Below are 27,214 nucleotides of genomic sequence, written 5' to 3'. Positions count from 1 at the left end.
AGGCCAGCACTGTATCCTTTCCTTTATCAGTGGTCACATGCATGATCTCATCATCTGACTTTTCGAGTCAGCCTTTCTTCTCTCTCTCTCTTTTTTTTTTCACAGTATTTTTTTCAAACTAGATTCCACAGAATGGACTGGGTTTTCCCTAAACGAATCTCAGGTGCATTCCAGGTGAGTCACATTGCAGTTTGGGGATTCCCAGGCTCTTAATTAAGGGCATACAAACAGCTCATCTGGTTTACTCCCTCAATTTGCCAATCACATCCAACATATGACAATTTTGCTGGCTAACACTGAGGAAACCTTCATTCTCTTACCTCTAAATCTATGGGGGCCCTCACTGTCCACTTCCCTATTCCAGGTACATTCCATGATGCATTTAGTTGTATTTCTGAATGCAGTTCTTCTTGTCACATGACAGTCCTTCTGTCTTCCCACTTGTCCCTGCTTTCACTCTGTTTACCTAAATGTGGAAGTGCCTAAGGGGCAGTCCTTGCTCACATAACGTTGGCTCTCTGATGTGTGGCTTTAGAGATGATTTGTGCATAGCTAGCTTCCAGGTCTTTATATTCAGTCCTGAATGTATTCTTACAATACAGTCCTAAAAGTCACTCCTTTTATAAGTAGTTGTTGGACAAGATAATACATATGATAGTACAAAATTCAAAAGTTAGAAGGCAAACTGAAAAACTGGCCTCCCTTTCTCCCTGGAGATAAATGTATTCCATTGTCTTCTCTGAAAACAAATACACTCATCAGTTGAGCCATTTCTGCCTGAATGTGCCATGCTGTATTTAAAATCAGCGTATGTAATAATGCAGTTAGCACTGTTGCTCTAGAGTGCCATCAACACCCACCTAGATGTTGAGGTGCCCTCCCTTCTCACATTGCCTAATGGTTCCCTGGAGAACCTTGAGCACCCCACTGCTATAGTATAAACTAAAAGGATGGCTGCTGGAATTTCCTTACAATGCTTTTTTGCTTTTGTACAATTCACCTTCGGTTAGCTATGAACTCTCAGAGGATAGCAATTGTTGTGTGCTCTTTCTGGCATATCCCCGTTAGTGCTTTACACAGTCTTATACATAGAGTAGGGTTTTTTGTTGTTGTTGTTGTTATTTTAGGTAACATTTTTTGAACTTTTTTTGTTAGTTTAGGTAATGGGTGTAGGCATTTGTTTTTAAAAACATCAAAAAAAGTAACTGCTGGCAGAAAATGTAATGACAAGAAGATGAGCAGCTGCCTGTTGTATTATGTATTATGATAGCTTAGTACCTTTAAATTGTTTTTTCTGAACTTATTTTTATTTTTGAGAACAGAGTCTCACTCTGTCACCCATGCTGGAGTGCAGTGGTGTGATCTCAGCTCACTGCAGCCTTGACCTCCTGGGTTCAAGCAATCCTCCCACTTCAGCCTCCTGAGTAGCTGGGACCACAGGTGCGCACCAACACGGCAGGCTAATTTTTGTATTTTTTTTACAGAGACAGAGTTCCACTTTGTTGCCCACGCTGGTCTCGAACTCCTGGGCTCAAGTGATCCTCCTGCCTTAGCCTCCTGGGTAGCTGGGATGACAGGCATGTGTCACCACGAGTTTAGTGCCTTTTTCAGTGGAACTTCTTTCCTTGTTCTCTGATAGTGTACCACTGTCCTACCTCAGCACATCCCATGACACTGCCTGAGCTCCTTTCCTCCTTACCACTTACAACATACTATTTAACGCATTTATCTTATTTTTAAACATCTTTCCCCCTACTAGAATGTAAGCCCTATGAAAGGAGGGCAGGATTTTTGTCCCTGTTGTTGACTCTTACGTTCCCAGAGCCTAGCATATGGTAAGCTGCTCAACAAATATTTGTTGAATGTATAACCTGGTGAGATACCAATTGTTTATGTTGTCATTGAATTGATTACCGTCACCAATCCTAGATTTCTCTTTGTTCTGTCCCCCACTGACACTTGGTATCAGTGCTTTGAGACCAGGAAGACATTTTTCGTTTCTCTGCAAACAAAACCTATAGTTTGGGGCTGAGTGACTTAGAGGCATGTGGAAGGAAGAAAGAACATAATCAATGGTGCTAGAACACAACGCCTTGGGCTCTGCTGTCAGTGCCTGACATATTCTCCAAACACTCCCCACTTGTATTTTACTAGCCTAGTTTGAGTACCCTTTTTTTTTTTTTTTTTTTTTTTGAGACAGAGTCTCACTCTGTTGCCCAGGCTGGAGTGCAGTGGTGCGATCTCGGCTCACTACAACCTCTGCCTCCTGGGTTCAAGCAATTCTCCTGCCTCAGCCTCCTGAGTAGTTGGGATTACAGGGGCCCTCCACCATGCCTGGCTAATGTTTTTGTATTTTTAGTACAGCTAGGGTTTCGCCATCTTGGCCAGGCTGGTCTCCAACTCCTGACCTCAGGTGATCTGCCCACCTCGGCCTTCCAGAGTGCTGGGATTACAGGTGTGAGTCACCATGCCTGGCCTTGAGTACCTTTAATAAAGGTGATTCATGTCCCTATTTGTTATTCCCACCACAGAGTATATCATTTTTCGTGGCTTAATTTTTCTTTTTTAAAAAAATTTTTGAGACAGGGTCGTGTTATGTTACCCAGGCTGGTCTCGAGCTCCTGTGCTCAAGCAGTCCTCTCTACCTCAGCCTCCGAAGTAGCTGGCACTAAAGGTACATGTCGGCCAGGCGCAGTGGCTCACGCCTGTGATCCCAGCACTTTGGGAGGCTGAGGCGGGTGGATCGCTTGAGGTCAGGAGTTTGAGACCAGCCTGGCCAACATGGTGAAACCCCTTCTTTACTAAAAATACAAGGATTAGCTGGGCATGGTGGTGTGCACCTGTAGTCCCAGCTACTTGGGAGGCTGAGACAGGAGAATTACTTGAACTCAAGAGGCGGAGGTCACAGCTGAGATCATGCCACTGCACTCCAGCCTGGGTGACAGAAAGAGACTCTTGTCTCAAACAAACAAACAAACAAACAAATAAATAAATAAATAAAGGCACATGTCACCACACCTGGCTCAATCTCTCCTCTTTTTATGGTTAATATCTCTTTTGATTCTTTTGCTTAGATGCCGTCACTCTGATATTAAGGAGAAGGCTAGTTTATTGCATTTGAGTTTGAGCTTTAACTAGGTCATTTAGTCTTACAGAGAAAAATTCAGTTTTGTGGCCACATTTTGCCCATGTGGTCAGGCAGCTGCCACGAATATGTGAACCTTGGGCTCCCTCTCCTGAGAGGGCAGCCAAGTAGACCTTGGCCTAAATACAGAATTGAGAGGATGCTGGCTAGTGATGCTGGCTTTTTGGTAAGGGCTGCCTGGCCACCTTGCCTCAAGTGATCTCCTACTGTCACTGTGGATGTCACATGCCTCCTGGCTGTGCCACTTACTAGTCAGACCCTTAATTAGTTCTAAAATGGATTTCATGTCCTTTGTGAGAACTGAATTCACCAAGATGATATCAGGGAAATCTCATTACCTTATGAACACAAAGAGATCAGATCAACAGATCTTACTTTGCTGAAGAGTTGGGCTTTTGTCCTCTAGCTGGCGAGGAGCCATTGGAAGCCTTTAAGCCAGCAGAGGTGTTTCTTTTAGAATGACTATCCTTGCAGTGGTTTTCAGGTAAAGTACTAAGGAGTGTGAGATGGATGCAGGGATGCAAAGAAGCTGTCAAAGAAAAAGTTTACCTGAGGCTGGGCGCAGTGGCTCACGGCTGTAATCCCAGCACTTTGGGAGGCTGAGGCAGGTAGAACACCTGAGGCCAGGAGTTCGAGACCAGCCTGGACAACATGGCGAAACCCCACCTCTACTAAAAATATAAAAATTAGCCAGGTGTGGTCGTGTGCGCCTGTAATCCCAGCTACTCGGGAGGCTGAGGCAGGAGAATTGCTTGAACCTGGGAAGCGGAGGTGGTAGTGAGCTGAGAGCATGGAGAATAAAAGAAAGAAAGAACAAATAAAAAGTTCACCTGAGAAGAATGGCTGCCCCTGGGCAGAACCTAGATGCCTCCAGTGCAGGTGAATGACATAAGGATAACTCCCAGGTATCTGGTTCTCACAGGGACAGGGAATGCAGAGAAGAAACAACACTGATGGGGAGGAGGGAGACTTACTCTTGGATCTGTTGAGTTAGAGGTGTCAGGGAGATGGCAAGCAGAGGTTTAGATGTAGGTTGTGGAACACCATGGGAGAACTCTGTGCTCAACCTACAGTTGCTAGAACCGCTCCTTTAAAGTTCCTGCTGGGTGAATGACTTTTAAAATATAGCCTCTTATTATGGAAGGTTTCAAACATAGTAGAGACAATAGTATAATAAACCAAATCCCATGTACCCATTACCATGCTTTGTTAATTACCAGCTCATGATCCGTCTTATTACATCTATACCTTCCAGCTACCTCTTCCCATGTCAAGATGATTTTGACACAAATTCTAGATGTCATGTCATTTTATTAGGTTGGTGCAAAAGTAATTGCGGCTTTTGCCATTACTTTCAATGGCAAAAGCCGCAATTACTTTTGCACCAACCTGATATTTGTAAATATTTCAATATTTATCTCTGAAAGACAAGGAATCTTGCAAAAATATAGCTATAATACCTTATCCATCCTTAAAAACCATAGTAATTTTGTGATATTTGTCAAATATCCAGTGAGTTCACATTTCCCAGTTGATTTTTTTTAAGCTTCATTTATGATGTAACTAAGGGCCCTCCAACAGCATTTGGTTGATATGTCTCTGTGTCTCATAAATCTCTCTTAATCTGTAGATTTGGGTATAAAACTTTTCAGAGCATTTTGCGATCCATTTGTGTGAACCTGAACTATAACCAGCACTTCAATAAAAGAAAGAGGTAGAGGAATATGGGATAATGTAGTGATCTTCTCTTTTTTTCTTTTTGAGACAGGGTCTCACTCTGTCATCCAGGCTGTAGTGCAGTGACCCAATCATGATTCACTGCAGCCTCAAACTCCTGGGTTCAAGTGATCCTCCTGCCTCAGTCTCCCAAGTAGATGGGACTATAGGTGCATGCCACTGCACTCAGTTGATTTTTAAATTTTTTTGTAGAGACAACATCTCACTGTGTTGCCCAGGCTAGGCTCAAACTCCTGAGCTCAAGCAATCCTCCTGCCTAATTTTTAAAATTTTTTGTGTAGATTTGGGGTCTCCCTATGTTGCCCAGCTGGTCTCAAACTCCTGGACTCAAGTGATCCTCCCACCTCAGCCTTCCAAAGTGCTGGAATTACAGGCGTGAGCCACCACAACAGCCAAGATCTTCTTAATTGGAGGTGTGATTTTAATTTTTTTCCCCTGGGAGGTATGATGCTTCCAGGAAAGCTTGATAAAGCTCTTGTACTTGTAGCCTCTCTCTCCTGCAGTTAATTCTCTGTGCTGCTATGGTATCTTCTAAAAGTCAGTCCTGATTATACCCCTTTTTAGTCCAGAAGTCTTTGTGGCCTCTGTTTCCTGTGTGATAAAGTCTTATCTCATGAGCTTGGCTTAAAGGGATGGCTGGCCATCTTCCTTGTGCCAACCTCCCTGCTTGACATTTGGTCTCCACCCTTCCCCTTTCTCCCCTGTGTGGGCTAGCTCCAGCCATGCCACTGTATCTAATGTGCACTTTCCTACCTCATGGCAAGGGCTTTCTCTGAAATATACTTCACGCCTCCTCTTTCCTCTGTACAAGTCTGACTCATCTTGAAAGGCCCAACTGTGAAGTCACCTTTTCTGTGAAGTTTTCCTCAACAACTTTTTCATCTGAAAGACTTATTCATTCTGTTGTCTGCTATGTCGCCTTTTTATGCCTCTGTTTTGTGGTGGTTGTTACAGCCTGGTTGGCTTTATTGTCAGTAGTGTGTTGGCAGGTAGGACAGATGTGTGTTTGTGTGTTTGTGTGTGTCTCAAGAAGGAAGATACTGTGTCCCGGCCAGGCCCGTGTCTCCTTAGCACTCAGCACAGAGACCTTCCCTCCTGAAATACAGGGTCCACCTGTTGGGTACAACTCTTAGGAGGATGAATAACAGATTTCCTATTCTAGATACTCCACTCCGTGTTCTGTTTTAAAATAAATTTATTAAGCAGCCTATTAAAAATGACATAGTTTAGAGCTAGGCTGGATTAAAACCAGTATATAATTACATTTTATTCTGTCCTTGTAAATGCATAAAGGATATCGCTGGGTATGTGATACGAAGCATTCCTTGTGTCCTAGACACCAATTTCATGACTCAGGAAATTTCAACAAACACACAAAACTCTAATCTTTCCAGATACTGTTTTGTTGCCTGCCAAAACTTAGACATAAATTGCAGGGGGAAGAAAAGCATTATGTCCACAATTAAGAGAATTGACACTTTATGTGTATATAATCTGTTACTGTTATTTGTGCTCAGATTACAGTTTTTGATTTTCATTATTTCATTCTTTCAGCAAACATCTGTTGAGTGACGACCACATTCCAGACATTGTGCTGGGTTCAGTGGAGCTTGTAGTCTCATGAGGAGGACATGCAGTAACAGTTGTATAGGCAATGACAGCACAGGGGAAAGAGTGGTTGACTTTGTGACACAGGTGGTCCTGCAGGGTGAATAGGAACTGATCAAGTAGACAGGGTAGGGCGGGTGGAGCTCAGGAGACATACCTAACAGAGTGGACAGTGTGTGCCAAAGAATGGAGAAGTAGGAAATGGCATGGCTTACTTTAGTATTTAGCTGTCATTTTCATTTTTAATAGGAAATATGTATTGTACATGTTGTAAAATGCAAATAGAGCAACAGTGAAAGTTAAGTCCTATCTTTCTTCTGACCCTCAGCCACACAAGTCCTTTCCTTAGAGACAGCCACTGTTACATTTTCTTGTAAATGCCTTTCCACGGAATTATGATACATTTATAAACCTGAGATAGATTTTTATCTCCCCTCAAAAGGTAACATGTTATGCAACTTGTTTTTCATCTTGCTTTTTTCCACCGAATGCATAGGATGTGTGTAGAGTGGCTGCATTCTTTTTAATATAATGGCTATAGACTCCATTATGTGAGTGGACAACAGTTTATTTAGTTGGTACCCTTTGGAGGAGACATTTAGGCCTTTTATAATAATGTGGTGTCGCCTATCCCATGATGTAGATTGGAATAAGTGAGCAACAGCCAGACTACAGAGCTGACGGTTGTAAATATATTCAACTCTTAGTTCAGATTCTGCTAACAAACAGAAAGTCAAGCATGTTGGAGAAAGAACCAAATCGAATTCCAAGAAATGCAATATATTCATTGAAATTACAAACTCAAGATAAAGAACTGAAAAGACAGCACTGAATCCTAACCACTAGACTACCAGATTTAAATGTAAACTATACAAATCCTAGTAGAAAACCTAGAAAGTACCCTTCCTGACATCAGACTTGGCATAGAATTTTTTGGCTAAGTCCTCAAAAGTAATTGCAACAAAACCAAAAGTAGGCAAGTGGGACCTGATTAAAGAGCTTCTGCACAGCAAAAGAAACTATTAACAGAGTAAACAATCTACAGAATGGGAGAAAATATTTGCAAACTATGCATCTGACAAAGGTATAATTTCCAGAATCTATAAGGAACTTAAATCGACAAGCAAAAAACAAATAATCACATTAAAAAATGGACAATGGAACAGACGCTTCTCAAAAGAAGACATACAAGTGGCCAACAAGCATATAAAAAAAGTTGATTATCACTGATCATTTGAGCAATGCAAATCAAAACCACAGTGCAGTACCTTCCCATACCAGTCAGAATGGCTGTTATTAAACAGTCAAATAAAACAGATGCTGGCAAGGCTGCATAGAAAAGGGGAACACGTATACACTGTTGATAGGAATGTAAATTAGTTCAGCCACTGTGAAAGCAGTTTGGAGATTTCTCAAGGAACTTAGAAGTACCATTTGACCCAGTAATCCCACTACTGGGTATATATCCAAAGGAATATAAATTGTTCTATTATAAAGACACATGCATTCATATGTTCATTGCAGCACTATTCACAATAACAAAGACATGGAATCAACCTAGGTGCCCATCAACAGTGGATTGGATAAAGAAAATGTGGCACATATACCCCAGGGAATACTACACGGCCATAAAAAAGAACAAGATTACGTTCTTTGCAGCAACGTGGAAGTAGCTGGAGGCCATAATCCTAAGCAAATTAACACAGGAACAGAAAACCAACTACTGCATGTTCTCACCTGTAACAGGGAGCTAAACATTAGTACACATGGACATAAAGATGGAAGCAATAGACACTGGGGACTATGAGAGGGGGAGATGGGGTTGTGGATTGAAAAATTACGTGTTGGGTACTATGTTCACTACCTGGGTGACAGGATCCATACTCCAAACCTCAGCATCATGCAAGTATACCTGTGTAACAAACCTGTACATGTACCCTCTGTATTTAAAATAAAAGTTGAAATTATATTTTTAAAAACAGAACTGAAAAGAGAACTGGTGAACTGAACAATGGATCTGAAGAAATTATCCAGAAAGTGCCACAGAGAGGCAGAAAGAAAATGTATGCATATGCTGAAATACTACACAACAGTGAGACCACATGAACCAGAACCATGTGTCAATCTGGTTGACTCTCACAAATGTATTGTGGGGAGAAAAAAGGCAGGTTACCTAATAATCCATATCATATATAATTCAAAAACATGCAAAGTTAAACAACATATATCTGTAATACTACTCTAAGGGCACAGTAAACACCAAATTCAGTCTAGCAGTGTCCAGAGAATGGGGTATGGGAATCGAAGGACTTGGGTGGGAAGGGATACCAAGGATGCTTAGCTCTCTTGGTAATGTGCTATTGATTAAGCTGAGTGGTGGACACCCAGATGTCCAGTAGACCATTTTTATCCTGATAAATTCTTGTAAAATATATTAAATATACAAAATAGTATATGTAGGTTATATGCAGGAAAAAAATGAAATAAGCATCTCCATACTCACTGCCCGGCTTGAGGAACAGAAAATTACCAGTGCGTTTGAACCACTCCCCCCATGTATTCCTTCCCAATTATGGTATACTTGCCCCTGAGGTGTACTATATCTAGTCCTTCATGTAGCTGATATATTTCATAATAAGGGTTTCTTTTTGTTTTTGTTTGTTTGTTTGTTTGTTTGTTTTTGAGACAGAGTCTCACTCTGTCGCTCAGGCTGGAATGCAGTGGCGCGATCTCGGCTCACTGCAACCTCTGCCTGCTGGGTTCAAGCAATTCTCCTGCTTCAGCCTCCTGAGTAGCTGGGACTACAGGCATGTGCCACCGTGCCCAGCTAATTTTCTGTATTTTTAGTAGAGATGGGGTTTCACCATGCTGGCCAGGCTGGTCTCAAACTCCTGACCTCGTGATCCACCCGCCTCGGCCTCCCAAAGTGCTGGGATTACAGGTGTGAGCCACCACACCCGGCCCATAATAAGAGCTTTTAAGGGGATAAAGCATCTTACTAGTATATTTGATAATTAATTTGAACTCAAATTTTCATCCCCCTTTTTAAGAATTGTTGTGTTGCTCATCTAAGTAAAAATTATATCTTGTGTGCCTATGATAAAACTTCTAAACACAACATATTTTCAGCATCTCCCCAAAATATGTTTTAAGAGCATTAGTGAAAATTAATCTTCCATCTGGCCCCATCAGTTTTAATCAGGGAGAACCAAAGTTAAGCAGTTTCTTGGTTAGTGCCTTAGGATAATACCATCTACAAAAGTGGAGTTCATGTCAGGAGGTTATATGTCAGAAGTCTCCTTTGGAAGATCAAAAAAGTTCATTTTGATGGTGGTGTGGGAAAAGGGAAAAAGAAACCTAAAAACATATCTGGAATAAGGGTTAGGGACCCCGTGTTAGAGCAATGGTACCTTAACTTCTCATCTGTAAAAGAAATGTTTACTAGTTGGGAGGTGAGATCTGAGTTAGCAATAGGGATGTTGTTGATGGTCTAGAGAAGCTACGTGCAGTTTCCCAAAAAGATGGTGTATTAGTCAACTTGGGCTGCCATAACAAAATACCATAGACTAGGCGGCTTAAACAAGAGAAATTTATTTCCTCACAGTTCTGGCGGCCAGAAGTCCAAGATCAGTGTACCTGCATGATTGAGTTCTTACAAGTGATATGTACATTGTGACTTAAAGAATGGTTCAGAGTTAACCCGGTGAAGATAGTTATGGAGGAGAGTGGAAAGAGAGTCCCCGGCAGAAGCTCAGAGGAAAGACTGATTAATCTATTTCAAAGCGTAGCTGATGTTTAGCTGAAAATCTTGACCTGGGTCTCTAAAGAGTGACAAGCAGGTCAGGAAAGTTTGTGATCATCTGTAGTAACCTTTTTAGTCCAGTCCTTAGGCAACTGACTTGGATTTGATTAATAAGTTTAATTAAAGGGAGAAATAGACAGAACAGCAATAAAAATGTGTTAAATGATCCCTCAGCCACAGGCACACTGTTCTTGATTTTGGGAAATGTCAGAATGTGGGACAAAAACAAATATTCATACAACTGATTTAAAACAGAAAGCTGATATTATAATTCCAAAGGGCCTTGGACCTAACCCAGGCATCTGCTGCACTCCCATTATTTTCTGTTCAAATATATCTGTGATTTTTTTTTTTTTTGAGACAAGGTTTCGCTGTCACTCAGGCTGGAGTGCGGTGGTGCAATCACGGCTCACTGAAACTTCAAACTCCCGGGTTCAAGTGATCCTCCCATCTCAGCCTCCCGAGTAGCCACGCACCACTGTGCCTGGGTAATTTTTTAATTCTTTTGTAGATACGAGGTCTCACTATGTTGCCCAGGCTGTTCTAAAACTTCTGGGCTCAAGCAATCCTCCCACCTCAGCCTCCCAAAGTGTTGAGATTGTAGGCATGAGCCACTGTGCATGGCCTGTGAATTTTATTTTAGAAGCATTTTAAAGAAAATGTGTTTAAGAGTACGTATGGGTGCCCCTCCATATTGTTGGGACTTGAGGGGTCTAACTAGTGATACTCTAAATTCTCTACCAAATTGAAGCAGTTGGGAGATAAAGGAGCCAGATGGATAGCAATCACAATGTCTCATTTATTAGTGGCAGAGCTGGTAGAGTATGGCTTAGGTATGTGGCAACAATTGACTTCTTGAGACCATAGTCCTGGAATAGGCAGCAATAATCCCTCCAGGTCCTGGGACTGTTGAGCCAGCACAGGCCCCAACTAGCATGAGGCAAGTATAATCAACCTACACTTGGATACTATATTGAACTCAGTAAAAAGTTCAGTTGTGAAGCCCAAGTCTTCCTCCTTGGTTCTAGTTTTCAGTGAGCACCTCTTCCATTCAACATTAGAATGGGCATGTTCTTTTGCAAAGACTGTCAGAAGAAGGTATGTGGTCTCCCATAGAGAAATGCTGTGCAGCACAGCAACGATGGCAAGTTCTTCCTGGTGTCTCACCCAAGAGCTTCATGGCACAGTATAACTACATTTTCCATGTCTAGTTTTCTTAAGTAGTATATAAGACCTAAAATCATTTCCCCCTCTTATTACTAACTGTAACATTTTGTATATGAGGAAACTACTTAAAATTGATGGTGTATTTTGAATCACATGAACTTGTTCCATCTTGGTTTGAGTTAAATCTTTGGAATTTCAGCTGTTGAAGAAGAGGGGCATTGGATTGGAGGTCAAACTTTTGGCTGATGGGCTTGAATTTCACTCTTTTAGTGTATTGTTCTAAGGGGATGAGATAGAACTTTTGTCTTGAAGAGCGATTGACTCAGGTTATTTCTTTAATTAAACTCAGCCACTGTCAGAGCAGCACTATTCCCAGGTTGGTGAGTCACAGATTTTCTATTGTATTGTCAAGAGTTATCAGTAGCTACCTCTCCCCCACACTCCAGATTCTGAGCCCTTTTAAGGATGAATCTCTGCCTACTGTCCAACAAAGTGGAGTGAAAAAAATGTATGCAAATCCCTTTCCCCAAGAAATTATTGAAAAGGAAATATGTTAATTCTTAATACTTAAAAGATGACGTCTCAGCACTACAAAGGTGTTTAGGTACTGGAATATAAATCCATGGTAATAGCTAAACTATTCCAAAGTGTAAGTCATTTCACAGGCTGGGTGTCCATATCCAGTAGGGGTTCCCAGGCTTGGGAGAGAGAACAACCAGTCCATAAATGACAAACTTTTATTATGATATATTTATGTCCCATGTACTTTAAAATTTTTAATTGACAAAAATTGTATGTATTGTGTACAACATGTTTTGAAATATCTATACACTGTGGAATGGCTAACTCTATCGGGGAATTTGCCCCGATGTTCATGTAGGTTCTTTTCTATTTTCCTTAAGCATTGGCCAGCATGAGAAATAAAGGGACAGAGTACAAAAGAGAGAAATTTTAAAGCTGGGCATCTGGGGGAGACATCACATGTTGGTAGGTTCCATGATGCCCCACAAGCCGCAAAAACCAGCAAGTTTTTATTAGGGATTTTCAAAAGGGGAGGGAGTGTGCGAATAGGTGTGGGTCACAAACATCAAGTCCTTTACAAGGTAATAGAATATCACAAGGCAAGTGGAGGCAGGGTGAGATCACAGGACCACAGGACCGGGGCGAAATTAAAATTGCTAATGAAGTTTTGGGCACCATAGTCATTGATAACATCTTATCAGGAGACAGGGTTTTGAGATCAACCGGTCTGACCAAAATTTATTAGGCGGGAATTTCCTCTTCCTAATAAGCCTGGGAGTGCTATGGGAGATTGGGGTCTATTTCACCCCTGCAGTCTTGACCATAAGAGATGGCCAAGCCCAGGGGGGCCAGTTCAGAGACCCACCCCCAGGTGCGCATTCTCTTTCTCAGGGATGTTGCTTGCTGAGAAAAAGAATTCAGCGATATTTCTCCCATTTGCTTTTGAAAGAAGAGAAATATGGCTCTGTTCTGCCGGGCTCACCAGCGGTCAGAGTTTAAGGTTATCTCTCTTGTTTCCTAAACATTGCTGTTATCCTGTTCCTTTTTCAAGGTGCCCAGATTTCATATTGCTCAAACACATGCTGTACAATTTATGCAGTTAATGCAATTATTACAGGGTCCTGAGGCGACATACATCCTCCTCAGCTGACAGGATTAAGAGATTAAAGTAAAGACAGGCATAGGAAATCACAAGGGTATTGATTGGAGAAGTGATAAGTGTCCGTGAAATCTTTACAATTTATGTTTAGAGATTGCAGTAAAGACAGGCATAAGAAATTATAAAAGTATTAATTTGGGGAACTAATAAATTCCATGAAATCTTCACAATCCACATTCTTCTGCCGTGGCTTCAGCTGGTCCCTCTGTTTGGGGTCCCTGACTTCCCGCAACATAACTCGAGCTAATTAGCCTATGCATTACCTCACATACTTTTCACTTGTTTGTGGTGAGAACAAAAGCTACTTTGTTAGCAATTTTTGAGAATACAACACATTTTATTAACTATAGTTATGTTGTCCAATAGATCTCTTGAACTTATTCCTCCTAACTGAAACTTTGTATCCTTTGACCACTTTCAAAATTGTATTCAGTTTTTGTAATGTAGCATTTTATGTGTCCTAATCTCAATAAAAGTCACCTTCTTATCCCAAATTGCTTCAGCTAGGAACCTGGTAGTCATCATGAATTCCTCCCTGGATCTCCCGCAGTCACTCCATCGACATGACCAGTTAGGAGGTTACTGAAGAAGTCCAGGCGAAAGATGGTTGGGGTGGATTGGCACATTGGCCATGACCAGTCCTGGGACTCTGGAGCCAGACAACCTGGGATTGAATCTCAGGTCCTCAGTTTGCATGTGACCTATGTGTAACCTTGGGCAAAATCCTGTTTCTCTTTCTGCCTTGGTTTCTTCGGCAATGTAATAAGAATAGTCATAGTACCTTACTCAAAAGATTGTTGTCAATATTAGCTCAGTTAATATGCCTAAGATGCTTAGAGCAGTGTCTGGCACATTGTGCTAGCAGTCACTATTGTTTTTGTTTATCTGCTCTTTCAGATTGTAAACTCCATGACAGCAGAATATATGTTTCACTACCATATGTCCAGTTTCTACCATAGGGCCTGACACATAGTGGGTACCCAAGTATTTTTTGAATGCATGCATGAATGAAGAAATATTAATTCACATCAATATATAAATAAGGAAGGAAGGAAGAAAACAGTGATTATGAGCTATGTTTAGTAAGCAAAACCAGGGTTATGATATCTAATCACTTTCACAGGATAGAATTATTGATTTATTTTTTGGTTGCTCCTAAGCACTTGGTTGGTAGAAGCTTTCATGTATTGTAACGCTAAACCTGTAATTTTTCAGGGCTGGGGAGTGGGAAGGGGGTTTTCATTTAAGGACGTCTGTGCTTTAAGAATGTTTTAGGTTTGTAGTCCAGCTGACAGTTTCTTTATTTTAAAGTTGGAGAGGCTGGGCGCAGTGGCTCACGTCTGTAATCCCAGCACTTTGGGAGGCTGAGGCAGGCAGATCACCTGAGGTCAGGAGTTCAAGACCACCCTGGCCAACTTGGAGAAACCCTGTCTCTACTAAAAATACAAAAATTAGTCGGGTGTGGTGGCGGGCATCTGTAATTCCAACTACTCAGGAGGCTGAGGCAGGAGGATCACTTGAACCCAGGAGGTGGAGGTTGCAGTGAGCCAAGATTGCACCACTGCACTCCAGCTTGGGCAAGAGAGTGAGACTCTGTCTATAAATAAATAAATAAATAAATAAGTAAAAAAAAAAAAGTTGGAGAAATGAGAGTCAAAGAAATTTTTCTAAAGTCAGAAATGTTTTCTCATGTCCAAAGTGTGATACCAACTCTTGTTATATATTTCATTGTGGGTACTCTTAATATATAGGTTTGAGTGTAATTCAGCCTCTATCTGATTGCCAGCGAGCAAATATGTTTTGAGTACCTAGTATGCCAGGCACTTCCATGTGCTAAGGATACAGAGGGAAATTCAACAGATCCCCCACACCCCACCTCCCATGGAGCTGACAGTTGGACCAGCTATGCAGACCAACTGTCCAGATGCTTATAACAAAGTGTGGCATGTTTACAAAAGAGGAAGCACATAGTGCAGTGGGACTACAAAGCCTTGGAACCTAGCCTAGCTTAGGGAGTCAGGGAGGGCCTCCTGGAGGAAGTGGCATTTAGGCTGTGTTTCCCATTGGAAAAAGTAATAGTAAAGTTGCATTTAAATATACCACCTATATAGTTAACCTGCTGTCACTTCCTGAGAGTCATTGTATATTCTCCTCTGTTTCTTCCAGGGTCCTGAAGGATTTACGTTTGTGTTACATATTTGATCTGTATATAGGTATTCATGCGTGTAGCCCTTGCACTACAGAATATATTTCTGCTGGTCTTACATCGGTTCAGTTCTCACTTTGAGAGATACTTAATGGAAAAGTATGGAACACTAGTACTGGAAAAGGATCGCACATGCAATCTCTAGATTCATTTTCTCATTTGCTCTTTTTTTAAAACTTTATTGACGTATAATTTACATATCATAAAATGCACTAATGTATACAATTTCAGTGATTTTTGGTAAAATCACTAAGTTGTGTGACCACGATAATTCAGTTTCAGAATATTTTAATCATTCCAATAGGATCCTTCATACCTTAGCCCCTGGCCACCACGAATCTACTTTCCATCTCTGTAGATATACCTGTCCTAGACACTTCATAGAAATGGAATTATACAATATGTGGCATTTTTGTGACTGGCTTTCGCTGAGCATGTATGCTTAGTGTAATATCTTTTAGGTTCATCCATGTTGTAGCATGTATCAAATTCATTCCTTTTTCTACTGTATGGATAGACCACATTTTGTTTATCCATTCATCAGTTGATGGACATTTGAGTTGTTTTCATTTTTTTGCTGTTATGAATAATGCTAGTATGAACATTTGTCTGCAAATCTTTGTGTGGACATCTGTTTTCAATTCTAGTCTAGGGTAGAGTGTAAATTGCTGAGTTGTATGGTAAGTTTGTTTTTAACTTTTTAAGAAACTGCGAACTGTTTTCCAAAGTGGCTGCACAATTATACATTCCCACCAACAACGTGTGAGGGTTAGGTTTGCCACATGCTTTCCAACATATGTTAGTATCTGTATTTCTGATTATTGCCATTCTAGTGGGCATGAAATGGTATTTCATTATGGTTTTAATCTGCATTTCCTGAATGATCTATAATGTTGACCATCTTTTTGTGTGCTTATTAGTCATTCATAATTTCTTTTGGTGAAATGTCTATTCTAGTCTTTTGCCCATTTTAAAATTGAATTATCTTGTTATGGAGTTATATATTTATATATCCTAAATACAAGTTCTTTATCAAATATGTGTCTGCAGTTTTTTCCTCATCATTTTCTTAATAATGTTTTTTTTTCTCTCTTTTTTTAAGAGACAGGTTCTTGCTCTGTCACACAGGCTGGAGTGCAGTGGTGTGATCATAGCTCATTGTAACCTCAAACTTCTGGGCTCAAGTGGTCCTCCCACCTCAGTCTTCTTTTTTTTAATTTCGACTTTTATTTTAGATACAGAAGGTACATGTGTAGGTTTGTTACATGGGTATATTGCACCCAGGTAGTGAGCATAGTACACAATAGGTAGTTTTTCAACCCACTCCCCATCTTTCCACCCAAGTAGTCCATCATATCTATTATTCTCATGTTTATGTCCATATGTGTTCAACGTTTATTTCCCACTTATAAGTGAGAAAATGTGGTATTTGTTTTTCTGTTCCTGCCTTAATTTGCTTAGGATAATGGCCTCCAGCTCCATCCATGTTGCAATTTTTTTTGTAGAGATGAGGTCTCACTGTGTTGCCCAGGCTGGTCTTGAACTCCTGGCCTCAAGTGATCCTCCCACCTTGGCTTCCCAAATAATGTCTTTTGAAGCACAAAAGTTTTGAATTTTGATAAAATTTAAATTATCAATTTTTTATTTTATTGTTTGTGCTTTTCATATCATATCAATGAAAAATTTGCCTAACCTAGGAACTCACAGATTTTTTTCCCCTAGGCGTTTTTTCCTAAAGGTTGTATAATTTTAACCTCATAGATTTAGGTCTTTGACCCATTTTGAATTAATATATATATATATAGTATTAATTTTTATATATAGTATGAGGTCAAAGTTCATCTTTATGCATGTAGATATCCAATTGTCCCAGCATCATTTGTTGAAAAGATTGTCCTTTCCTCAATTGAATTGCATTTCATCTTTATTGAAAATCAATTAACCATAAACATACCATTTTATTTTTGGACTCTCAGTTTTGCTCCATTGAGCTATGTGTCTATCCTTATACCACTACCACACTATCTTTGTAGTGAGTTTTGAAATGTGGAAGTGAAATTTACCCAGCTTTGTTATTTTTCAAGGTGATTTGTGATCTTCTGGTGCTTTTGCATTTCCATGTATGTTTTAGGCTCAGCTTGTCAATTTCTGCCAAAAAATTTGCTGGAATTTTGATAGGAATTGCATTGAGTCTGTAGATCAATTTGGGGAGAATTGTCATGTTAGCTATATTGAGTCTTCTAATTTATGAATATGGGATGTTTCTCCATTTATTTGGGTCATTTCATTTTTCTCAGCAGTGTTTTGTAATTTTCAGTGTATAAATCTTACATTTTGGTCATTCATTTTTCACAGAACGAGTATTTGTTTGTACAATTTGGATTTATTCATACAACTGGCACTTAGAAAATTCTGGTGAGGTGGGAATCCAGAGTTTGGAGAAGTATGGCTTCTCAGTGGTCATAATAAAGGGGCCTGAGACCAGTGGGCAGAAGCTACAGGGAGACAAACTTTGACTCTGTTTAGAGAGCCAGTGTTGTCCTGCTGCAAAAAGGATAGACCTGGAAGATGGTGAGCCCCCTCACTGTCTGTATTTAAACAAGAGCTGTATAATATCATGGTAAGAAGCTTAGAGACCATTCGTTCTCATTTCTGAGCATGCATTGAAATCAGATGTGGAACTTCTTTAAATCCAAATACCTCAAACACCCCCTAAACCTACAGGATGAGAAGTTACAGGAGAGACTCTAGGCACCTGTACTTTAATTGGTTCCCCAAGATGACTCTGAATACCACAGTGTAAGACCTGTCTGCTGTTGGACAGAGTGTTTTATAAATGTGATGGATAATTGGACTTGTATTGTCCCTTCCAACATTGGCATTTTGTAGTGAGATCTGGATAAAATGAGTGTGGGGCAAGTGTAGACATACCTTAGGTATGTAGGAAACACAAGCAGAGGGATTTTCCTTGGACAAGCAGGCAGGACCTGTGGTTCTGTTTGTGGTGGGCTTCATATCTCATTCGGATGGTTCAGTGCCAATGCTGAATCTCAAGCAATTCTGAAAAAAATCTTCCTAATGATGCCATGCAGGTCATCTCATTTTAAGTGACCTGAATGCATTAGAGAAATTGAGCAATAAAATCAGTGGCTTGTGTCTCACACTTCAGGTTTAGCCCATTATATGGCAGATACTTATTTCCCATTTTAATGGGAATTTTTAATAGTAAGGTTGCTAGCTCCATGAAACCTGTCTTCCTTGCAGTCTTTTAATTCTTATTAAAAGAAAACTGATAGAGTAAGGTTGCTTACTTTTTGGCCTGTTTACCAGTCTACAGTGCCACAAAGATTGATGATGATAAATATATGATGGTACTGTTTTATTACTATCATTATGTGTTTTGCTAAATCCCTGGGAGAATCTTCTAAATAAATCAGCATTTATCCAAGGACAATTATGCCTACCCTTGAAATTTTCCTCTGGTCAAAACCCTATATAACTGTAAAATTGCTGTAGAAGTGCTCATTTTACAGGCACCTGTGAAGCTGCTAGAGGGACAAATAAGGAAGTTATGGTGTCCTGTGCCTTTGCTGGACAGGACAACTTCAAAAACAGGGAGTTATGTAGCTACTTTTCTAGAGATATTTTTTCTATTTTGCTCCAGCCCACGTATCACTTGTCTTCCTAACCTCCATCCCCAATATGCACTACTTTTATAGCAAGAGATGATGCAGAGGAAAATAACTAATTCTAAAGGGCTCATAAAAAGCAGCATTTGTACAGCTTTTGACAGTTTATAAAGGGTTTTGACATATGCATGTTCTCACTACATTCTTACAACAGCCCAATTTTAGAAATGAGCAGCAGAGAGGTACTTTGTGCTGGATTGTAGCTAGGTGGAAAGTGAAGTTACCTACCCAGGTCTTCTGTCACTGAATCTACCAAATTCCTCTCCATTATGCTGCCTCATTACTACCAGACAAAGTTGGTAAATAGCAACAAATAATGCCTTAGAATTAATTTGCTACAATATACAAAAGCAAACATTTTCAGTAAATTTTTGCTTCTTATACATTTATAAAACATGGCAAGATAACAAGCATGTAGGAATTCTGTTATTCATGCTCATGAGAAGACTTCTGGAATGGCTGTGTGAGAGCTCAATGAATCTTCTTCCCAAAACACAGCAATAAAATTGGACAAAGTTGTCAAAAATAACTATTTAGTCTCTGGAAATTGACGAAAGGTCAGTTAAATTGAGGAACATTTATTAAAGAAAATCTACTGAATCTTGGTAAGAATAGTAGTTGTCTATGGCATTTAAGATTGCTCACATCCCTGCCAGATCCATGTTCTGGATGATTTATCACAGGCAGGTGGAATAGACTGCAGTGACCACCAGCTCCCATTTCTCCCACCAGCTCCAGAAATAAACCATTGTGTTTATGGTCAGTTGATTTTCAACAAAGGTACCAAGAGAATTCACTGGAGAAAAGACCGTATTTTTAACAAATGGTGCTGGAGCAATTAGATATCCATATGCAAAAGGATGAATTTGGACCTTAACCTGACACCATACACACAAAATTAACTCAGGTTGTATCAGAGATCTAAATGTAAGCATCAAGGCTATAAAACACTTAAAAACAAGAAATATTCATAACTTTGGATTAGACAAGTGTTTTTTAGATATGATACCAGAGCCACAAGCAATAAAATAAAATTGATAAATTAGATTTAATCTATCAGAGTAAAAAAATTTTGCTCTGCCAAAGACAATGTCAAGAGGCTGAAAAGACAAGCTACAGTCTGGTGGAAAATATTTGGAAATCATATATCTGACAAGGGACTTGTATCTAGAATATATAAGGAACCTAAAATGTAACCATAAGAAAACAACCCAGTTTTTAAAATGGGCAAATAACTTGAAGAAACATTTCTCTGAAGAGGACATTAGGATGGCCAATAAGTACACAAAAAGAAATGCAAATTTAAAGTATGGTGAAATACCACTACACACCTATTACAATAGAATGGCTAAAATGAGAGATATTGGCAATACCAAATGTTGGTGAGGATGTGGAGCAACTAGAACCCTCGTATGATGCTGTAGGGGACAGTGGTTAAAAAATGGTATAGTTGGGCATTTAGGTTGGTTCCAAGTCTTTGCTATTGTAAATAGTGCTGCAGTAAACATACGTGTGCATGTGTCCTTATGGTAGAATGATTTATAATCCTTTGGATATATACCCAGTAATGGGATTGCTGGGTCAAATGGTATTTCTTTGATAGAATGGATAAAAAAAATGTGGCACATATATACAATGGAATACTATGCAGCTATAAAAAAGAATGAGTTCATATCCTTTGCAAGGACATGGATGAAGCTGAAAGCCATCATTCTCAGCAGACTAACACAGGAACAGAAAACCAAACACCGCATGTTCTCATTCGTAAGTGGGAGTTGAACAATAAGAACACATGGACACAAGGAGGGGAGCATCACACACCAGGGCCTGTCAGGGGGTAGGGGGAAAGGGGAGGGAGAGCATTAAGACAAATATCTAATGCATGCGGGGCTTAACACCTAGATGATGGGTTGATGGGTGCAGCAAGCCACCATGGCACATGTATACCTATGTAACAAACCTGCACGTTGTGCATATGTATCCCAGAACTTAAACAACAACAAAAAAAAGAACTGAAAAAAAAAGGCATAATTACTTTGGGAAATGGCTTGCAGTTTCTCACAAAGTTAAAGATATGCTGCACATATGACTGAGCAGTCCCACTCTGGGTATTTACCTTAGAGAAATGAAAACATGTTCATATAAAAACTTGCTCATGGGTGTTCATGGCAGCTTTATTTGTGCCAGCCAAAAACCGGAAACAAGCCAGATATCCCTCAGTAGGTGAGTGTTTATACAATGGAATACAACTTAGCAGTAAAATGGGATGAAGTGTTAATTCACACAATACTTGGATGAACCTCAAAGGTGTTATGCTGAGTTAGAGAAGCCAGTCTCAAAAGGTTACATACTGCATGGTTCCATGTATTTAACCTTGCAAAGACAAAACTCTAGTCATGGAAAAAACAAAACAAAACAAAAAACAGTGGTTGCTGGGGTTAATATGTAGGATGAAGGTATCAGTGTGAAGAGATAGTACAAGAGAGTTTTGGGGGAGTGGTAGAACTATTTGGTATCCTTGTTGCAGTGGTGCTTACATGAATCTATATGTGTGTTAAAATTTATAGAACTGTACACCAAAAGAAAAAATAATTCATTATATAACAATAAAGCAAAAAAAGTTTTAAGACAACATCAGAGAAATTTTAAAAAAGAAAGGAAAAAAATAGGTCATAGATTTGGAGAAAATATTTTCAAATTGTATTTTCAATAAGGGACTTCTATCCAGAAAACAAAAAGTTTGGGTTTTTTTTTTTTTTTTTTACCATTCAATAAGAGAACCTGATTTAAAATATGGCAAAAGATTTGAATGACGAGACATTTCACCAAAGAAGGTATACAATGGCCTATAAGCACATAAAAAGATGCTCAGCATCTTTAGGCATTAGGGAAATGCACATTAAAACTACAATGAGATATCTCTGAACATTCTCTAAAACGGGTATGATCATAAGACAATAACAAGTGCTGCTGTGCCCGTAAAAAAACTATAACTCTTTTTTTTTTTTTTTTTTTTTTTTGAGGCGGAGTTTCGCTCTTGTTGCCCAGGCTGGAGTGCAATGGCATGATCTTGGCTCACTGCAACCTCCACCTCCCAGGTTCAAGCGATTCTCCTGCCTCAGCCTCCTGAGTAGCTGGGATTACAGGCATGTGCCACAACGTCCGGCTAATTTTGTATTTTTAGTAGAGATGGGGTTTCTCCATGTTGGTCAGGCTGGTCTCGAACTCCTGATCTCAGGTGATCTGCCTGCCTCGGCCTCCCAAAGTGCTGGGATTACAGGTGTGAGCCACTGCGCCCGGCCAACAAACTATAACTCTCATATGTTGCTGGCGAGAATGTAAAACAATGCATTTTCCCAATGTAGTTTGGCAGTTTCTAAAATATTAAACATAGATTTATCATATGACACAGCAGTTCCACTCCTAGGTATCTACTCTAGGGAAATGAAAACATGTCCATAGACTTGTATGCAAATGTTCATAGCAGTGTTATTCACATTAACAAAAAAGGGAAACAACTCAAATATTTATTGATTAGTTAATGGACAAATAAAATATACACCGGTACAGTGGAATACTATTTGGCAATAAAAAGGAATGAAGTACTGATACATGCCTCCAACACAGATAAACCTTGAAAACACACTAAGTGAAAGAAGCCAGACACAAGAGGCTACATATTGTATGACACCATTTATATTAAATAAAGTCCAGAAATGGCAAATCTGTAGTACAGAAGGTAGATTAGTAGTTGCCTGGGAATTGGAGTAGGAAGCGGGAAGTGACTGCAGATGGAAATGTTTCAAAATCAGATTGCAGTGATGATTATGCAACTCTGTGAATATACTAAAAATCATTGAATAGTATACTCTAAAATGAGTAAATCTTATGGTATGTAAATTGTACCTTAATAAAATTGCTTTTTAGGTTCACCACATATTCAAAACAAGGAACAAAAATATTTTGAATGAATTCTCCTTGAAACTGATATATCAACGAATAACACAGCTGCATAAGTAGCAGAACAAGTAGAACAAGGTATTGAAAGGGCTGTAATATTCATTCTCAAAATCCAAGTCATGTAAATGACCCCCAAACCTGAAAAGTCATTGTCAACTGCTGGAATCCATTGGATTCTCTTTATTCATTGAATTAGAAATAGTTATCACCATCTTCAAACACTGTGTAACTGGATGCAAAATGAGATACTTTCTTTTCATGGAATTTCAGATGAAGCTTTAAAACTCATAACAACCCCTACTGTGCTGTAAGAAACTCCACAGTGGTGGCCACACTGATCAGGTGATCATCTACCCTCAGTACCTTACATAAGAAAAAATGAGGTCTCACTAAAGAACAGTGCACCCACGTACCTGCTCTCCTCCGTAACAAAGGCTTATTAACATAGACATTTAAATATTGTAGCTGATGGATGGCTGTCTAGAATTAAACCTCACCATGTCCACTTGTTCAGCTCTCCTCCCAACAGCCTCAGCCACAAAAGGAAAACTGGCACCAGACCAATGGGAGCTGGTTTCTTTAATGAACCCGTGGGATTTTTAAACCACACATTGCTCTCACGATTATATTCCTTCATTATACTACCAAGTTTTGGATAAGCACATACATAAACTATATATATGCAAGTACAGTTGTGAAGTGAATTTTTTTCATATCCACAAGTTGAAACAGTCTCAAATTTTTGCCCCTTTGGAGTTTACCATCTTGTTTTAAGCCACATCAAATGTCAAAGGAATTTCATCCATATTTCCTTTCTGTAAAAGTTCAAAACAATTCTTTCATTAGTAATGTACCTATGAAATCAGTGATTGTCTCTTTATCAGCTGACATTTTATGTGCTATTTTCCCTGGCCCAAACACGTAGTAGGTTATTTCTCTTTGTGATCTAGAACACTAGGCTGTTAATCTGGTCAAATCATTAGTGCCTCTGTTGCTCTCCATCATTTTTTATGAATACTGAACTTTCTGAAGCTTTCAAAAAAAAAAATCTAGTGCATGTTTTAATTCCTTGTAGCTATGACCACTTCACAGTTCCCTGTCAGGATGTCTCCGAGATCCAGCAGATGAAAATATGCTGTTCATGTTTTCTCCAAGTCTATCATTTTCTCACCTAATTACCTTCCTGCAGTTCTAATATCCTATTCTTTCTTCAACTGGAAAACGCCAAATATGAACTTAATATCATGACATGGAATATAGTGGTAATAAATATGAATCTAAAATGTCTGGGGAGGTACCCAAACTCTACCTTGAGTTAGTGGTGTACCCTGTGGCTTGGTATATTTTTGGTCAAAACTGTCAGGATGGTGTTAACCTTACATCTCTGCTGTGGTGTTTTGTGTTGCCATATTTTAACCACAAGGGGGCAGCATCACCACCTTAGCTGTCTCCCTTCCATCTTCAATATGAGCGCATTGGGCCCAGGGTAGAGAAGAAAAGGTTTTACAACTTTAAAAAGCAATATTCGTCATCTGGTGATGATTGTAAATATGATAGTGATGATTACTGGAAGAGAGTTGAAGAATGTTTCCTGTAATTGAGGAATTTGTCTACAAATATAAACCCTCTCTTTTGTTAGAGTAGTATTCATGAGGACCTTTGTTAGTATGCTTCAGTCTTTCCATTAGCTCTGCTAATAATGAGGTTAGAAAAGTCAAGAAACAATGAGTTACATGAAGCAGGTTCTGATTTTTAGGAGAAAGATAGTCTGTAAATGACTTATTTTGGCTTCCTGATGACATTTAAGTTAAATCATGTTCCAAGTAGCTGCCTCCAGATGCTGCAGATCATCCTGTATTATGATGAGTGTTGAAGGGCTAGAGTCGTCTTTGCCATGTAAAACATCGTCAGAAAATAACTGTCTAGCCAGGGAGTGAAATAAGACTAAAAAGCATCACAGAGTTCCATCTAGAGTGGAGAGAGAGCCCCCCGGAGTCCTGAACAGCTCCACTGCCACCAATCTCATTACCATCACACCTGCAAAGGGGCCACTGCTGCCACAGCTGGCCCCAGTCACCATTACTGTGACCACAAACATGAGCAGTGAGGCTGAGACACTTGGCATGACACCATAGGCAGAGGCAGAGGGAGTGGCAGCCTGCAAACAGGACAAGAAGGTTATCCCAGTGAAAGTTTGGGAACAGTAAGATGGTTCAGTGTAAGAAATATATATGGTTTCATCCACAGGAATGACACTGGGTGAGATGTATTTGTATGCCAGATTGTCATAAAGAAGAATAACCCCCAGGAAACACCCTGGCAGTACAGGGGATGGAGAAGCTGTGGAGTTCGATGTTGAAGGAGAAAAGGGTACACAGGCAGCAAAGATTGCAGGCCCTGGTGGAGTTCCAGTGCCAGGCAGTACAGATGCAGTAGACTGAAGCCATTATAGATGTTATCTGCATCGTGGGGGTCTTCCACACGGTCACCAGCACAATTACCGAACAATGAGAGTGGGGAAAAGAAGGATTGGAGAGTTCCCTTCAACGTCAGGGCTTACAGCACACAGAAGATGCCTCCTCCCTTGCAGAGACCCTATGATTCTTGACCAGAGTGTTCTAATCCTCCTGTGCAGAGGCAAGTGATGGAGGGTGCTGACAACCAGGGTGAAGGAGAAGAGGTAGGTCAGTGAGACAGATTACGTATTGGGGTTACAGACCACGAATCTCCAGGGCCCCTCCTCACCTAGAACAGTAATGAAGACTCAAGGCCAGCAGCCATGTCAGTGTAGGCACCCCCCAACTTCAGTTACCAGCACAGACACCCAGAAAACCCTGAACCACAAGATGGCAAAGAGACTGACAGCTAGGAAGTCCGTTGCCAAGGCTGAGCAGAGCAGGACAGAGTAAATGCCAGCTGACCATCTCTAGTGTCATCTGGTTTGTCATCCTACAGGAAGAAATGAATATAAATTCCAGCAATAAGACCTGAACAAAAGATTGGCTCTGAAGACCTTAAGTGACTGCTTTTGGCCCATTTACCAGACAACTAGCACTATCTGAGTTATGGCGCTTTCATTACTTTTCCCTACAGACATCTCTTTTTGGTAATGATAAATATGTTTTTTAAAATATGTTTTTTAAAAGGTCTGGGGCCAGGCATGGTGGCTCACGCCTGTAATCCCAGCATTTTGGGAGGCCGAGGTGGGTGGATCACCAGAGGTCAATACTTCGAGACCAGACTAGCCAGCATGGTGAAACCCCATCTCTACTAAAAATACAAAAATTAGCCGGGTGTGATAGTGCATGCCTGTAGTCCCAGCTACTCGGGAGGCTGAGGCACGAGAATTGCTTGAACCTGGGAGGCGGAGGTTGCAGCGAGCCGAGATTGCACCACTGCACTCCAGCCTGGGTGACAAAGTGGGACTCTGTCTCAAAAAACAAAATAAAATAAAATAAAAGGTCTGGTTTTTCTTATATGCCTTTAAAGGTTTTCAAATTGTTGCATATCTGGTCAGATTGAGATTATTAAGAAACTCATTTTTAAGTTGTAAAAAAAATCAAGTTTTATTACAAGTCAATAAACTGCAAGTATCTGTTAATATGGGTCTATAATAATTATAATAATGCAACACAGATGCAGATTTTGGCTTAAAGAACAATATTTTTCTAGATTTTATATTTTATTTGCTATTCAACAATGTCTTGTGAGTTCTTATATATCTTGGTGATAAGAGACATTATAGAACATTACACATGGAAGACAGTAAACATCATTCTTTTTCTCATGCAGCTTTCTCCATTAATGGCAAAATGAGATCAGGAAGCAAATATATCATTCTGTCTTTTAGTATTGCCAGCAAATAACTGAATTTAGAGAGAAGTCTGAAATTTTCCTTCTAGAGAATTATAGAAAGTGTCTGATAGTCATTTATGGCTGTTTTTTTTTTTTATTTTTTATCTTTCACTCACTTTTACTTGGGCACGTCTGACTCGTGTTCAGGTCCAGGGAGCCACACTCCTTCCTTATTCACAGAATTGAATGCTTATACATGATCTTGCTGTTTTTATTTTTCCCTAATGAGAGAGCCCTACTAAGAAGGGTATGAGACTTACATACTTGTAGCTGGTGATTGTAGCCATCTCATAGCTACAGCCCCAAGAAGCCAGCTCTCCAGCCCCTGAATCCTGACTCCTCAAATGTACACTGCAGTGTTTCA

At 39.9% G+C, this 27,214-nt stretch overlaps 1 protein-coding gene across 7 annotated transcripts in view; it reads left to right on the top strand.

The window, feature by feature from the left end:
* SLC9A7 (solute carrier family 9 member A7) overlaps window positions 1-27,214 on the top strand; it is a 167,426-nt gene that overhangs the window by 61,418 nt on the left and 78,794 nt on the right. The window lies entirely within an intron of this gene.

Source organism: Pongo abelii, chromosome X (genome assembly GCF_028885655.2).
Source record: "Pongo abelii isolate AG06213 chromosome X, NHGRI_mPonAbe1-v2.0_pri, whole genome shotgun sequence".
NCBI classification, from domain to species: domain Eukaryota; kingdom Metazoa; phylum Chordata; class Mammalia; order Primates; family Hominidae; genus Pongo; species Pongo abelii.
Note: the sequence above shows the minus strand (reverse complement) of the source record. Positions and strands in the feature narration are given on the sequence as shown.